Raw genomic sequence first — 13738 nt, forward strand, 5'->3', positions numbered from 1 at the left:
GGGGACAGAGCCTTCTCCAGGGCAGCTCCCAGGCTCTGGAACTCCCTCCCCCAACTGATCCGCAATTCCGTGTCCCTCACCATCTTACAGTCCCGCCTCAAGACCCATCTCTTCACCTCTGCCTATCCTTAGCCCCACGTCCCCGTCCCTTTTCATCTGTGCATTAATTGCCTCATACTGTGTTTTGTATTGAATTCTGTCTTTACTTTGTGTATTAGTCATGTCTCTACTATTTATTTCATTCCCCTTACATGTTTTTCCTCTACATGCTCAATTTTTGTAAGGTGTCCTTGAGACTCTTGAAAGGCGCCCATAAATAAAATGTATTATTATTATTATTATACTGGTTCTGGCTATGATAATACCATGTTGCTATTAGAATAATGAATGAAATATAAAACTTTTGACATAATACTGTTTATGATAGAAGGAAAAATATATCTGCACTGAATGTGATTGCTATAATCTATCACTGTTGTACCTAGTTGTAAAGGTATAACTACCAGTGCAGCTCAAAGCTTGTAAAAATCTGACAATATCTACTCTAACCCATTTTGCTGGATATTTATGGTTTTCTGATAGATTTCTTTCAAAAATGATGTAGATTCATGTCATCTGTGAAAATATTAATGCTTTTCTGATGCAGCCATATACTTCAATAAGAGAACCTGTGCATCAAACACGGAAGGAAACAATTTCTAATTTTGCTGGGGATGATTATTTCCATGAAGTTCACTCTGAGAGGATATGCCATAAGTTTGCCCTATGCCGACATCCTTGTCTACTGAAAGATTCACAGTGTATTCAGCATCCTCTAATTGATGTTGGTTTATTATCACGCGTACTGAGTGCATGGCAGATGAAGTTTAATGTGAATAAATGTGAGCTTGTATTCACTTGGATTTAGGATGAGAGGTATTCTTATAGAAACATATACAATTATTAATGGTTTGGACACGTTAGAGGCAGGAAACATGTTCCCGATGTTGGTGGAGTCCAGAACCAGGGGCCACAGTTTAAAAATAAGTGGTAAGCCATTTAGAACAGAGACGAGGAAACACTTTTTCTCACAGAGAGTTGTGAGTCTGTGGAATTCTCTGCCTCAGAGGGCGGTGGAGGCCCGTTCTTTGGATACTTTCAAGAAAGAGCTAGATAGGGCTCTTAAAGATAACGGAGTGTGGGGATATGGGGAGAAGGCAGGAACGGGGTACTGATTGGGGATGATCAGCCATGATCACATTGAATGGCAGTGTTGGCTCGAAGGGCCGAATGGCCTACTCCTGCACCTATTGTCTATTGCGTATTGAGTGAAAAGCCTTTGTTGAGTGCTGACCTGTCAGTGAAAAGACAATAAATTATTACAATCGAACCATCTATAGTCTACAGATACATTATTGAGGGAATTACGTGAATAAAGTTTAGTGCAAGATTAAGTCCAGTAATGTCTGATCAAAGATAGTCCAAGGGTATTCAATGAGTTAGCTAGTAGCTCAGGATTCCTCTCTAGTTGTTGGTAAGATGGTTCAGTTGCCTGAGGTGTGCATTTTCACACTTCTGTACCTTTTGCCCGATGAGAGAGTTGAGAAGAGGGAGTGGCCGGAGTGTGACTTGTCCTTGATTATGCCGGTGTTCCTGCCGAGGCAGCGTGAGGTGTAAATGGAATCAATGGAAGGGAGATTGGTTTGTGTGATGGTCTGGGTTGCGTCCACAATTCGTTGCCATTTCTTGCGGTCTTGGATGGAGCTGTTCCCGAACCAAGCTGTGATGCAACCCGATAAAATGCTTTCTATGGCGCATCTGAAATTGTTGCCATCGTGATGAATCGGTAACCAGTTTTATCAAATATAATTGCAAATTCTTGCTTTGTCCTAAACCATAAGAATATACAAGATGCTGGGCCAGTTGAGAAATAGAAATGTGATTATTGTCTATCTTGCAGATTTACATTTATCATATTTTTACCTATATCATGCGGTAAATATTTTAAAATTAGTTAAGTGATGGGTAGAAGTGGAAAATAGCAGTATACAAAATCTTGTATTTTGAGGTAATTTTTAAGTGAAAACTGAGAGTGATAAAGTCATACAGGGAAATAGGGAAACAAGGAACTGCAGATATTGGTTTACATAAAAGGACACAAAGTGCTGGAGTAACTCAGCTGGTCAGGCAGCATCTCTGGATAACATGGATAGGTGACGTTTCAGTCGGGACTTTGGCCCTCTGAGTTCCCTCTGACCATCAAGTTCCCATTTTACACTAATTTTATTTTATTATTTTTACATTTAATGTTTTACATTTTACACAAATCTGATTTTATTCCCCCTATATTTCCATCAACTCCCCCCAGATTGTACCACTCATAAACACAATAGAGGCTTCCTCTGGCTTTACATTTCATTCTTTCCTCCGCTTATCTGACATCCTATAGTCTTCATTTCACTTCTAGGCATTGTCACTATCTGCCAATCAGCACCCGCCCCTTTCCCCCCTTCACCTGAATCTGCCTATTATTTACAAGGCTTTCTCCTGCAACCACCTCCCTTTTCAAGCTTTCTCCCCAACTCCAATCAGTGTGAGAATGGGTTCCGAGCTAAAACGTCACCAGTCCATTCCTTCTTCAGATGCTGCCCGAATGCTGAGTTCCTCCAGCACTTTCTATTTTGATCAAGATTGCAGCATCTGCAGTTTCTTATATCTCCTTCATACCACTCATACTAGTTTCTATTCGGATATCTGAACCTAATTCGTTGTTTTTTAACAGTGCTGGATTAACGCAACAGGTCCGGCAGCATCTCTGGAGAACATGGATAGGTGATGTTTCCGATTGGGACCCTTTTTCAGGCTAATTATAGGCGGGTGGGGGAAATAAAGCTGAGAGAGGAGATACAGGCCAAAGTGTGGGAGGTAAAAGGTGGACACCATTATTATCTGAATGGTGGCCGATTAGGAAAAGGGGAGATGCAACGAGACCTGGGTGTCATGGTACATCAGTCATTGAAAGTAGGCATGCAGGTGCAGCAAGCAGTGAAGAAAGCGAATGGTATGTTAGCATTCCTAGCAAAAGGATTTGAGTATAGGAGCAGGGAGGTTCTGCTGCAGTTGTACAGGGTCTTGGTGAGACCACACCTGGAGTATTGCGTACAGTTTTGGTCTCCTAATCTGAGGAAAAACATTCTTGCCGTAGAGGCAGTACAGAGAAGGTTCACCAGACTGATTCCTGGGATGTCAGGACTTTCCTATGAAGAAAGACCGGATAGACTCGGCTTGTAATCGCTAGAATTTAGAAGATTGAGGGGGGATCTTATAGAAACTTACAAAATTCTTAAGGGGTTGGACAGGCTAGATGCAGGAAGATTGTTCCTGATGTTGGGGAAGTCCAGAACAAGAGGTCACAGTTTAAGGATAAGGGGGAAATCTTTTAGGACCGAGATGAGGAAAACATTTTTCACACAGAGAGTGGAGAATCTCTGGAATTCTCTGCCACAGAAGGTAGTTGAGGCCAGTTCATTGGCTATATTTAAGAGGGAGTTAGATGTGGCCCTTGTGGCTAAAGGGATCAGGGGGTATGGAGAGAAGGCAGGGATGGGATACTGAGTTGGATGATCAGCCATGATCATATTGAATGGCGGTGCAGGCTCGAAGGGCTGAATGGCCTACTCCTGTACCTACTTTCTATGTTTCTATGTTTCTATGGCACAGGTGTGGGTGGGTGGGTGGGTAGGCTGATAGTTGGAACAGAGGTTAAGATTAGTTTAGTTTAGAGATGCAGCATGAAAACACGCCCTTCGGCCCACCAAGGTGGCATCGACCAGCGATCCCCGCATATTAACACTATCCTACACAGACTAGGGACAATTTACACTTATACCAAGCCAATTAACCTACAAACCTGTATGGCTTTAGAATATGGGAAGAAACCGAAGATCTCGGAGCAATCCCACGCATTCACGGGGAGAACATACAAATTCCGTACAGACAGAACCTATACTTAGGATCAAACCCGGGTCTACTGGTGCTGTAAGGCAGCAACTCTAAGGCATGCTGGCTGAAAGCAGAAGGCTTGAGACAGAAGGATTGAAGGATTGAAGAGTTGTAAATTGTGGAGCCAGAGGAAGGAATGTAGGAGGATGGGAAGGGGAGAAATGTCTGAGTCATGTTTGGGTGCAGGGGATGGGGGAAAGAAAGGTGGGGCATGGGGGGGAGAAAATGGAGGTTGTTAGAGGATACCTAAAATTGAATGATTCAATATTCATATCATTTTGTTGTTTTCATACCGTGGCTCCTTAGGGACATTTATTTTGTGTTTTTGGTGATATGAAATCATATGCAGCCCTTGGACAGAGAAAATCTTCTCATTTTGTATCCTGGCTGCACAATGGAAGTTTCAACCATCAAATCCTGCACTGGGAGGAGGTTGTTGAGGCAGGTACTATCACAACATTTAAGAAACATTAAGACAGCTACATGGATAGGACATGGTTAGAGAGACGTGGGCCAAACGCAGGCAAGTGCGACTAGTGTAGATGGGACATGTTGGCCAGTATGGGCAAGTTGGACCAAAGGGCCTGTTTCCACACAGTATGGCTCTATGACTCAATTCGGATTCTGTACCATTCTTCAATTTAATAAAAGTGGAATTGCAGACAATTAAAGAATATAACGAGTAACTTACGAACATAGAAAATGCAGTTTCTCCATTTGATACTCATATTTTTGCTGAAAACTTCTATTTAAAATAAATATGGCTAATCTTCTGCATTGAGCTTTTCTATGACCATCACAAAATGCAAGCTTTAGTTTATCAACATTAGCATTTTATAAGCTTGTTTGAGGATGATGAAATTACCATGGTCTTTTTAATTATCTATTGAACAATGGATTTGCAACTAATGTGCATTAATATCCACTAATACAATTAATGTGGGTATACAAATATTTTTTATTTTAACCAATACACCGTAAGTTTAATGAAAAATCTACTTTGATAAAGATTTCCATGTGATTTAAATGGTTTGTATGCTGGAGATTAGGAATGTACTAGCTGGGCTTCATTTTATGAGTTGGCATGAACCAACCTCTGCCCATCGTTTGTAGCTATCCTCAAGAGTAAGTAGTTCTAACATTTGTAAGTGCACATACTGATGCACTAATGCTTTCATTTTGTCTGGTTAACAGTTATCTGTCAGGAGAGGCAACAATTACTTGGATTTACTTCCCGTTGCGCTAATTTCTTCCATTAGAGGTGGCAGTAAAACATTAGTGAGAGTAGCACAGGAGGAGTCACTGCCGATGGAGGGTTAATGCTGATGCTGGGTACTTTTGCAATAGGAGGGAGGAAGAGGGAACAGGATGGATTGTACTCAGTGGGTGGCTTTACAGCCCTTTCTACTGCCCAGTGTAGGGGGAGCATTGCTGACTTACCACTTAGCCAAATCCACAGAGGTACTTGGTACATGGAGGCTAATCATCAGTAGATTTCAAGCCGGCGTCAGCTACTTCAGCTGAGCTGCGGGCACAGAGTAAAGTCTGGAAAGCAAGCGGTGAAAATGAAAGTGAGCATGGGGAGTTTCCATGCTGCATCGCGGAGGCAACAGATGCCATCTTCCAACACAGGCTGGATCAGGCGCAACAGTAACACACGGCACCAGATGGTGGGGCCGACTCAACTTCACTTAATTGTGTGTTGTTCACTGAATCTGTGGCATCAACAATATCACTCATGACACCATTCCTGCACTTGCAAACATTGCATGACCTTTTTTTTCTCCCCAAACAGTTTATGTTTGTTTTCCTGGGATTAATCTCCCTTCCCTACACGTGCTACAAATAATCCTCCATAATTTCCTGTACTTCCAAGGCACATCTTCCTCTTCCCTTGCTTTCAGCATTCTTAAGGGACCGTGCATTCTGAGGCACTGATGCCCAGGTCCATTTCCATAATTATCCACTCCCCTTTTCACGAGAGCTTTCTACACCACTGCAGGGGATGTCACTTTAATTTCTCCCTTCTCGCAGTTCATGCTGCCAACCACACTGCACACAAAGCAACAATTTATCCCAAATTTCTCTCAAGATGAGAATAAGGAATCACAGTTGCAAATTAAGGGATCAGCCATTCATAACAAAGATGATAGTCTTTGGTTATTGAGGAGTAGATCTTTGGAATTCTCTATCCAAGCAAACTATAGAGGCTTTGTAATTATATTCAAAGCATATATTGATATATTATCTATATGTCTATTGCCTATTTTTGGATATTAATCAGGGTGGGATGTACAGAAAAGAGGTAATTAAGCCCTGTAGAGACACAAGGAAATGCAGATGCTAGATGTTAAGCTAATCACAAAGTGCTGGAGGAACTCGGAGGGTCAGGCAGCATCTGTGAAGCGAATGGATAGATGACATTTCGGGTTGTGACCCGTCTTCAGACTGATTCAGATTAGATTCCTCCAACACTTTGTGTCTTAAGTACAGTAAACCGTATCCTTGACTGAGGATTGGAAGAAGTGTTGGGTTGAGAGATTTGTAGGTGGGTGTCAGTTGTGAGGGTGTGGGTAGGGCAATTCATGGTAAGGGCCTCTCCAGAAATTAGCGAGAAGGGATTATTTGGGTGAGAGTTAGCCTTTACATTGAATATGTGTAGAATAGAACATGGAACATCGAACGGTACAGCACAGGATCAGGCCCACAACATCTGCTCTGAACATAGTCCTGGTATCCGCAGCAAGAGTTTTTGATATCCTCAAGTTGCAGCTGGCCAGCGCACCTACCCTCGCAAGCTGCCCCTCAATTACCACATTGCTGTTGATCCCAACGTCACTCCCGTGGTTTGAGCACCACATCGTGTTCCGCATGCCATGCGTGACAGAGCACACAATGAACTAAAGTGGATGGTCTCCCTGGGTGTCATTGGTGAAGTTGCTGACCCATCTGACTGGGTTTCCCCCATGGTGGTTGCAACGAAAAAAAAAACAAGTAGGAAATACGTATTTGCATAAACCCCAGGGATTTCAACACAGCTATCAAATGACCGTACTACCCTATGGGAATGGTAGAGGAAGTTGCTGCTCAAATAGGCAACGCATCAGTGTTCTCCATTCTGGATGCCAAAAGCTTATTTTGGCAGATTCCACTGGACCCAGACTCGTCCAACCTTACTTCATTTGGCACCCCCTTCGGCCGTTACAAATTCTTGAGAATGCCCTTTGGCATCAACTCTGCCAGCGAGGTTTACCAGCGCACGATGTTTGTGGGGTATCCATGTGCCATTGTTGATGACATTCTGATCTATGGGCTGAGCATGACGCTAATGTGAAGAAAGTGCTGGACTGTGCCAAAGACATTCAGCTCAAATTCAATCCCCTGAAGTGCAAGTTTCGAGTCCTGGAAGTTGGACAAGTTTTCACAAGTGATGGTCTCAGACCAGATCCATCGAAAAATGCTGCTATCAACGAGATGCCGGTTCGTACTGACGTTATGAGTCTACAAAGGTTCCTTGGAATGGTCAACCACCTGGGGAACTTTCCAACCTCAGCGACATATCTGCCCCCCTGCGGGAACTGACACACAAAGACGCTGCATTGTCCTGGTATCCGCAGCACCAAAGAGCTTTTGATATCTTCAAGTTGCACTGGCCAATGCACCTACCCTCGTCTATTTTGTGTTGGAGTTATAGAAACAGACCACCAGCCGCTGGTCACCATCTTGCCCGTCCTACCTTAAAGCTATGCCCTCTAGTATTGATATTTCCATCCTGGGAAATAGGTTCAGATTGTTTACCCTATCTATGCCTCCCATAATTTTATGGACCTATAGATCTCCCCTCAAACTCCAGTGCTCCTGAGAAAACAATCCAAGTCTGTCCTACCTCTCTCTGTAGTTAATATCCTCAAATGCTAATCGCTAATCTGGTAAACCTCCTTTGCAGCTTTCCAAAGCCTCTTCAGTTTAGTTTAGAGATATAGTGCGGAAACAGGCCCTTTGACCCACCGAGTCTGCACCGACCAGCGATTCCCACACTCTGGCACTATCCTACACACACTAGGGACAATTTACACTTACACCAAGCCAATTAACCTACACACCTGTGTGGGAATGTGGGAGGAATCCAGAGTGTAGGAGGAAGCCGGAGCACCTGGCGAAAACTCACGCAGGTCACAGGGAGAACGTACAAACTCCATACAGACAGCACCCATTGTCAGAATCAAACCTGGGTGTCTGGCACTGCAAGGCAGCAACTCTACCACTGCACCAGTGTGCCCTTATTGCCCTTTCTGCTTCATATGAGTTCTGTCAGTGAAGCATTGTATCTTTAATTCCAATAGACTTCAGAGTTACCAAGAAATACCTTGATTCTTGGTTAAGCAATGCCCTGATATCAAAGAAAGTTGGTTTTAGCTGTTCTCTGGAATTCAGTTCTATTGGCCATGTCTGTAAAGGCTGATAATTACATCCAGTATTATGTGGTCCTGGTCCAGTGGGTAGATGTTGTTCAATAACACAATTTTAATGACCAAGCGTAGCTTGATTGGGCAGTAATGAACCCAATTGTATTTGTCCTGTTTGTGTAGACAGGTCTTACTTTGGCAATGTCCCATACTGTTGAGCAGGTGATGACATTGTGGTTATGCTGGGACAGCTGGCCTACAGATATGATTACTCTCAGCGCACACATCTTCAGTATTATAGTAATTGTAATGAATCTTGTTATTGCATTTTTTATTCACTCACAGCATTGCAGGAAATGTCAGTATTTATTGATGATCCCTCTGTATCCCTTAACTCAGGATGCAGTGATGGATCAAGGACCACATATTGGTCAGAATGGTAATGATGATAGATTTGTTTTTTCCATGATAGACAATAGCAAACCAGACCTGTTTTAAGTCATTTAGGTATTCCAGCTACCCTATTGGGATTTAAACTCAGTCATCTGGATCAATATTTCCAGAACTCTTGTTGATAGTCCAGTAATTTAACTACTTTTCTATTCAATGCAGTGTTTTCCACTCTAGTATTCCTCTATATCTTGTGGAGCTGATCTTTGCTTTTCTGTCGTTGTCTTTCTGTCGGTGGGAACTCGGGAGTACGCCTAGGAGGATCAGGTACACTGTACTGGGCGAAGATTTTGCAAATGGTTCGGCTATATCTTTAATGCACATATGTTTGGCTCCATCATAGGGAGCAGACGGGTGCATGGTAAATTGAGCAAGCGGCAGGCAAAGAACAAGAAGAAGCAGCTACAAGAGGAAGGTAGACAGGCCTATTTTAGATTTTAGTTTTTTTAGTTTTAGAGATACAGCGCGGAAACAGGCCCACTAAGTCCGCACCGACCAGCGATCCCCGCACGTTGCCATATCCTACACATACTAGGGACAATTTACACTTGTAACGCCAATTCACCAACAAACCTGTAAATCTTTGGAGTGTGGGAGGAAACCTCGTGGTCACGGGGAAAATGTACAAACTCCGTACAAACAGCACCCGTAGTCGGGATTGAACCCGGGTCTACGGCAATGCAAGCGCTGTAAGGCAGCAACTCTACTGCTGCGCCTCCGTGCCGCCCTAATTAATTGAAATTCATTGGTTTATCCAATTCACTTAGGTTATTTATAATGTTGATTTCATGTGTTTGTTTATGAGTGCTCTTTGGTACCTTAATCTAATTAATAAATAATTAAAATGATTAATAATCCAATAATTTAAAATACAAAGTATTTTTACATTTTAATATTTCCAGGGAGTTTCTGGATATCTGTGACAACGGCAAATCTTTTATTTGAGTGAGAACCTTTTGCGGCGTCACTGGCTGTCAAAAGCATTCTGAGAGATAGTTACAACTTTGACTGGGAAGACCATGTGAGGTATTGCACTGTGTCTTGAGCATTGAGCAGCCAGTCGTTAGGAGAGTGTATCCAGGACAATGTTAGAGGAAGCATCACGTTTCAAGACTAAGTGATGTTGTGGTGAGTGGAAGAGCTGCCCTCTGATATTCATCAGGATTTCACTCTGAGGTTGAAACGGCTCAGAGTCTTGGTTTAATGGGTTGCCAGTCCAATTGTACTTGAATTATGTTTATAAAAATGCTTCTTGATGCAAGCGAGTAAGAAGGAACTGCAGATGCCTGTTTACACTGAAGATAGACAGGAATTGCAGGAGCAACTCAGCGGGTCAGGCAACATCTCTGGAGAAAGGAATAGGTAACGTTTCGGGTCAAGACCCATCATCTGTCGTCAGTTCATCATCGACGAACTGAAACATCACTTATTCCTTTCTCCAGAGATGCTGCCTGGTCCGTTGAGTTACTCCAGCATTTTGTGTCTATCTTGATACAAGTGAGTTGCTCGCCAGACCTTTTTAAAGGGCAATCAGGAAATTGCAGATGTAAAGTGCTACAGATTCCCATAAACTAAAAGGAAGCCAAAGTGGATTTTAAGGAAACTTCACTGTTCCTCTAAGAGGAATGTTACGTGGTCAAACTTCCAGCCCTTTGTTTCCACCAGATTTCCCAACCGTGTTCATGTGGAGATGAAAGAGGCCTTCGTCTCCTTCTCTGAGCAGGCAATGAAGAAAACTGGTCAGAGCAGTTCATGTCTTTCCAGAGGGTCAGAACCAGCGGCTGTGACTATACAACTCCATGGAAAACACACTGCAACATTACAAAGGGGACACGTCTTTCTCTTGGCTGCAGTTAAAGGGTATTTCAATGGTAATACTTCTCAGCCTTTCTCCGTGGATTGTCACCTTGTCGTGGTGGAGAAGCTTGTGTGGACCTGAGATCCTGAGAGCAATGCCGTCTGGAGCTATGCTCCTGGTAGGGTCACCCATGCCGGTAAGGTCGAGGGGGAGGTCCCTGACAAAGAGCAATCCAACCAAGACCTCAACAATGGAACAGGCTGAGGATGATGGCTGACCTTAGTGGAGCGTCACACCGGCTGGGAAGGTGGATGAAGGCTGCAGCGGAAAAGGGCCTCCGGTCATCTTGGACTGCATGCCACTGGATCCTGACCCAGATCTGTCAAGGACCGTGGGGTGGCTGTCTGTACACCAGTCTCCCCACGTTAAACAAAGTCATGCACGGGAGTCCTCCATAAGGGAATAACACCCTGGAGAAACCCATGGTCAGCCATGACTGAGGGGGGCCTAAGAAGAAGCTTCTCAGCTCTATGGTAGCTTTCACCTTTCTTTTTTCTCTGCTGTCAGCAAGAGATAGCTATAGTTTAATTTATTGTCACATGTATGGAGGTACAATGAAAAGCTTTTTTAGTTGTCTGCTAACCAGTCAGCGGGAAGATTATACATGATTAAAATCGAGACGTCCGCAGTGTACAGATACATGATAAAGGAAATAACATTTAGTGCAAGGTAAAGACTGATTAAAGATAGTCCGAGTGTCTTCACTGAGGTAGATAGTAGCTCAGGTCCGCTCTCTCGTTGGTGAGAGAATGGTTCAGTTGTCTGATAGTAGTTGGAAAGAAACGGTCTCTGATGGGAGAGGGAAGAAAGAGGGAGTGACTGGGGTGAAACTCATCCTTGAATATGCTGCCGGCCTTGCTGAAGCTGCGTGAAATGCAGATGGAGTCAATGAAAGGGAGTTTGGTTTGTGTTGGTTGAGAGATTACTGTGCTAACCTCCACGTGTTAATGTAGATGGTTCATTACAGTACTCCCAGGAAGTGAACCTCCAACAAGATGGAAATTCACAGAGCATTTCAGCAGCATTTGAAAAAATAGATTCAAAATGCCGGTAACTCAACAGGTCAGGGAGCATCTCTGGAGATCATGGATAGGTGACGTTACGGGTCTGGACCCTTCTTTAGACTGATTGCAGGCTGAGCGGGAAAGAAAGCTGGAAGAGGGAAGGGGCGAGGCAAATCACAATTATTTGACTATGCAAAAGTCATAGAGTTTGATAACATTTTCAGATTAATGAATGTTCCCCATACGTTCAAAGTCATGCGATACATAATATCCAAATAATCTACCAAGAGTTGGTTAGTGGTCTTATGACGAACTTGCTGAACTTTCTCTAATATGAGATTTTTGCAAATGGACAGGGTCTTTAGCTTTAGCTTTAGTTTAGTTTAGTTTAGTTTAGAGATACAGGCCCTTTGGCCCATCGAGTCTGCACCGACCAGTGACACTATCCTACACACACTAGGGACAATTCATATTTATACCAAGCCAATTTCAAGGACTTTCAGCAAAACTGCTATTTCCATTTGCAATCACCCTTTTACCCCACTTCAAATGATGCTGATTAGCAGTGATATTGCTCCTCGAGACAAATGATAACATTCAGTTGAAACTCACAATGATCGAGGCAGACATTTTGCTTACACAAACAGGCTCGCTTTCAGAGAACGATAATTGATGTAATACAATTTATTTTGGCCATTCAGTTAATCCCACTGACTTGCTTGTTGTGCATGCTCTAGTTTTCATAGTTTACAAAGTTGCATTTAAAGCAGTGGTTCCCAACCTTTTTTTGGCCATGCCCCACCTAATCACCTCTAAAATCCTGATGCCCCCCCCCCCATATTTTAGCACGAGCAGACAAATAAATAATTCTCAGAAAATTGAATTTACTCAAAATAACATCTGAAACATAAACTACATATGTTTACCTGATGCCCCCCTTAAAAATCAAGTTGCCCCCCTGTGGGGCGTACGCCCCACGTTGGGAACCACTGATTTAAAGGGAGAGCTAAGAAAAACGAACTGTACATATTGGGATCATGCAGTATGCTATTGTAGATAATGATCTAAATAATCTTTGTAAATTGTGTTGAAGTTGTGCACAATATACTGAGGTTTGTCCTTGGTTTACCGGATAATACAATCAATTTCTCTTTATCTGATAAATTTATGGATTGGGACATGGATCACAACTAAATGGATTTTAGGAAAATTGCATTGTTGCTCAAAGAGAAGCATAAAAGATCTGAATCTACTTGCACCTATTTCTTATAAAGGGAAAATCAGTTTTTTTCTGTATCATAGGACAGAGAACACAGAAAGGTCCAGCACAGGAACAGGCCCTTCGGCCCATGATATCTGTGCCAAACATGATGCCAAGACCAACACTTATCTGCCCGTACATAATCCATATCTTCCATTCACTGTACATTTGTGTGTGTATACAAAAGTCTCTCAAAAATGCCACTATCATATCTGCCTCCACCACCACCACCCCCGTTGCGCGTTCCAGGTTTTCACTACCCTCTGTTTAAAAAAAACTTGCCCCGCACATCTTTAAACTTTGCCCCTCTCGCTATAAAGCCATGTTCTCTAGTATTTGATCTTTCCATCCCGGAAAAAAGGTCCAGACTGTCTATATTATCTCTGCCTAAGTATCTAAATTTATATACTTCTATCAGGTCTCCCCTGAGCACCTGGCATTCCAGGGAAAACAGTCCAAATCTGTCCAACCTCTCCTATAGCTAATACCCCTCAGTCAGGCAAAAGCCCCAATATAATATTTATGAAATAAACACTTAGGAACACTGTTATCAAAAATCAGTATAATATGTACAGAGTGAATTTTAGAGCAAGACATATTGATTGACATGTAAACTGAATATACTAACTACAGCAATGTGTTTCGAAAGGTCATGACATCCATGCTTGTTGAATGAATTTACCTGCCAGGATTGTACACAAAGCTGTGTGAATATAACTGTTGCTGCTAATATACCACATAGCAGATGAGAACAAGATTTGAGGTACATCGTTGAAAC

The sequence above is a fragment of the Amblyraja radiata genome, chromosome 20, assembly GCF_010909765.2.
Source record: "Amblyraja radiata isolate CabotCenter1 chromosome 20, sAmbRad1.1.pri, whole genome shotgun sequence".
In the NCBI taxonomy this organism is placed as follows: domain Eukaryota; kingdom Metazoa; phylum Chordata; class Chondrichthyes; order Rajiformes; family Rajidae; genus Amblyraja; species Amblyraja radiata.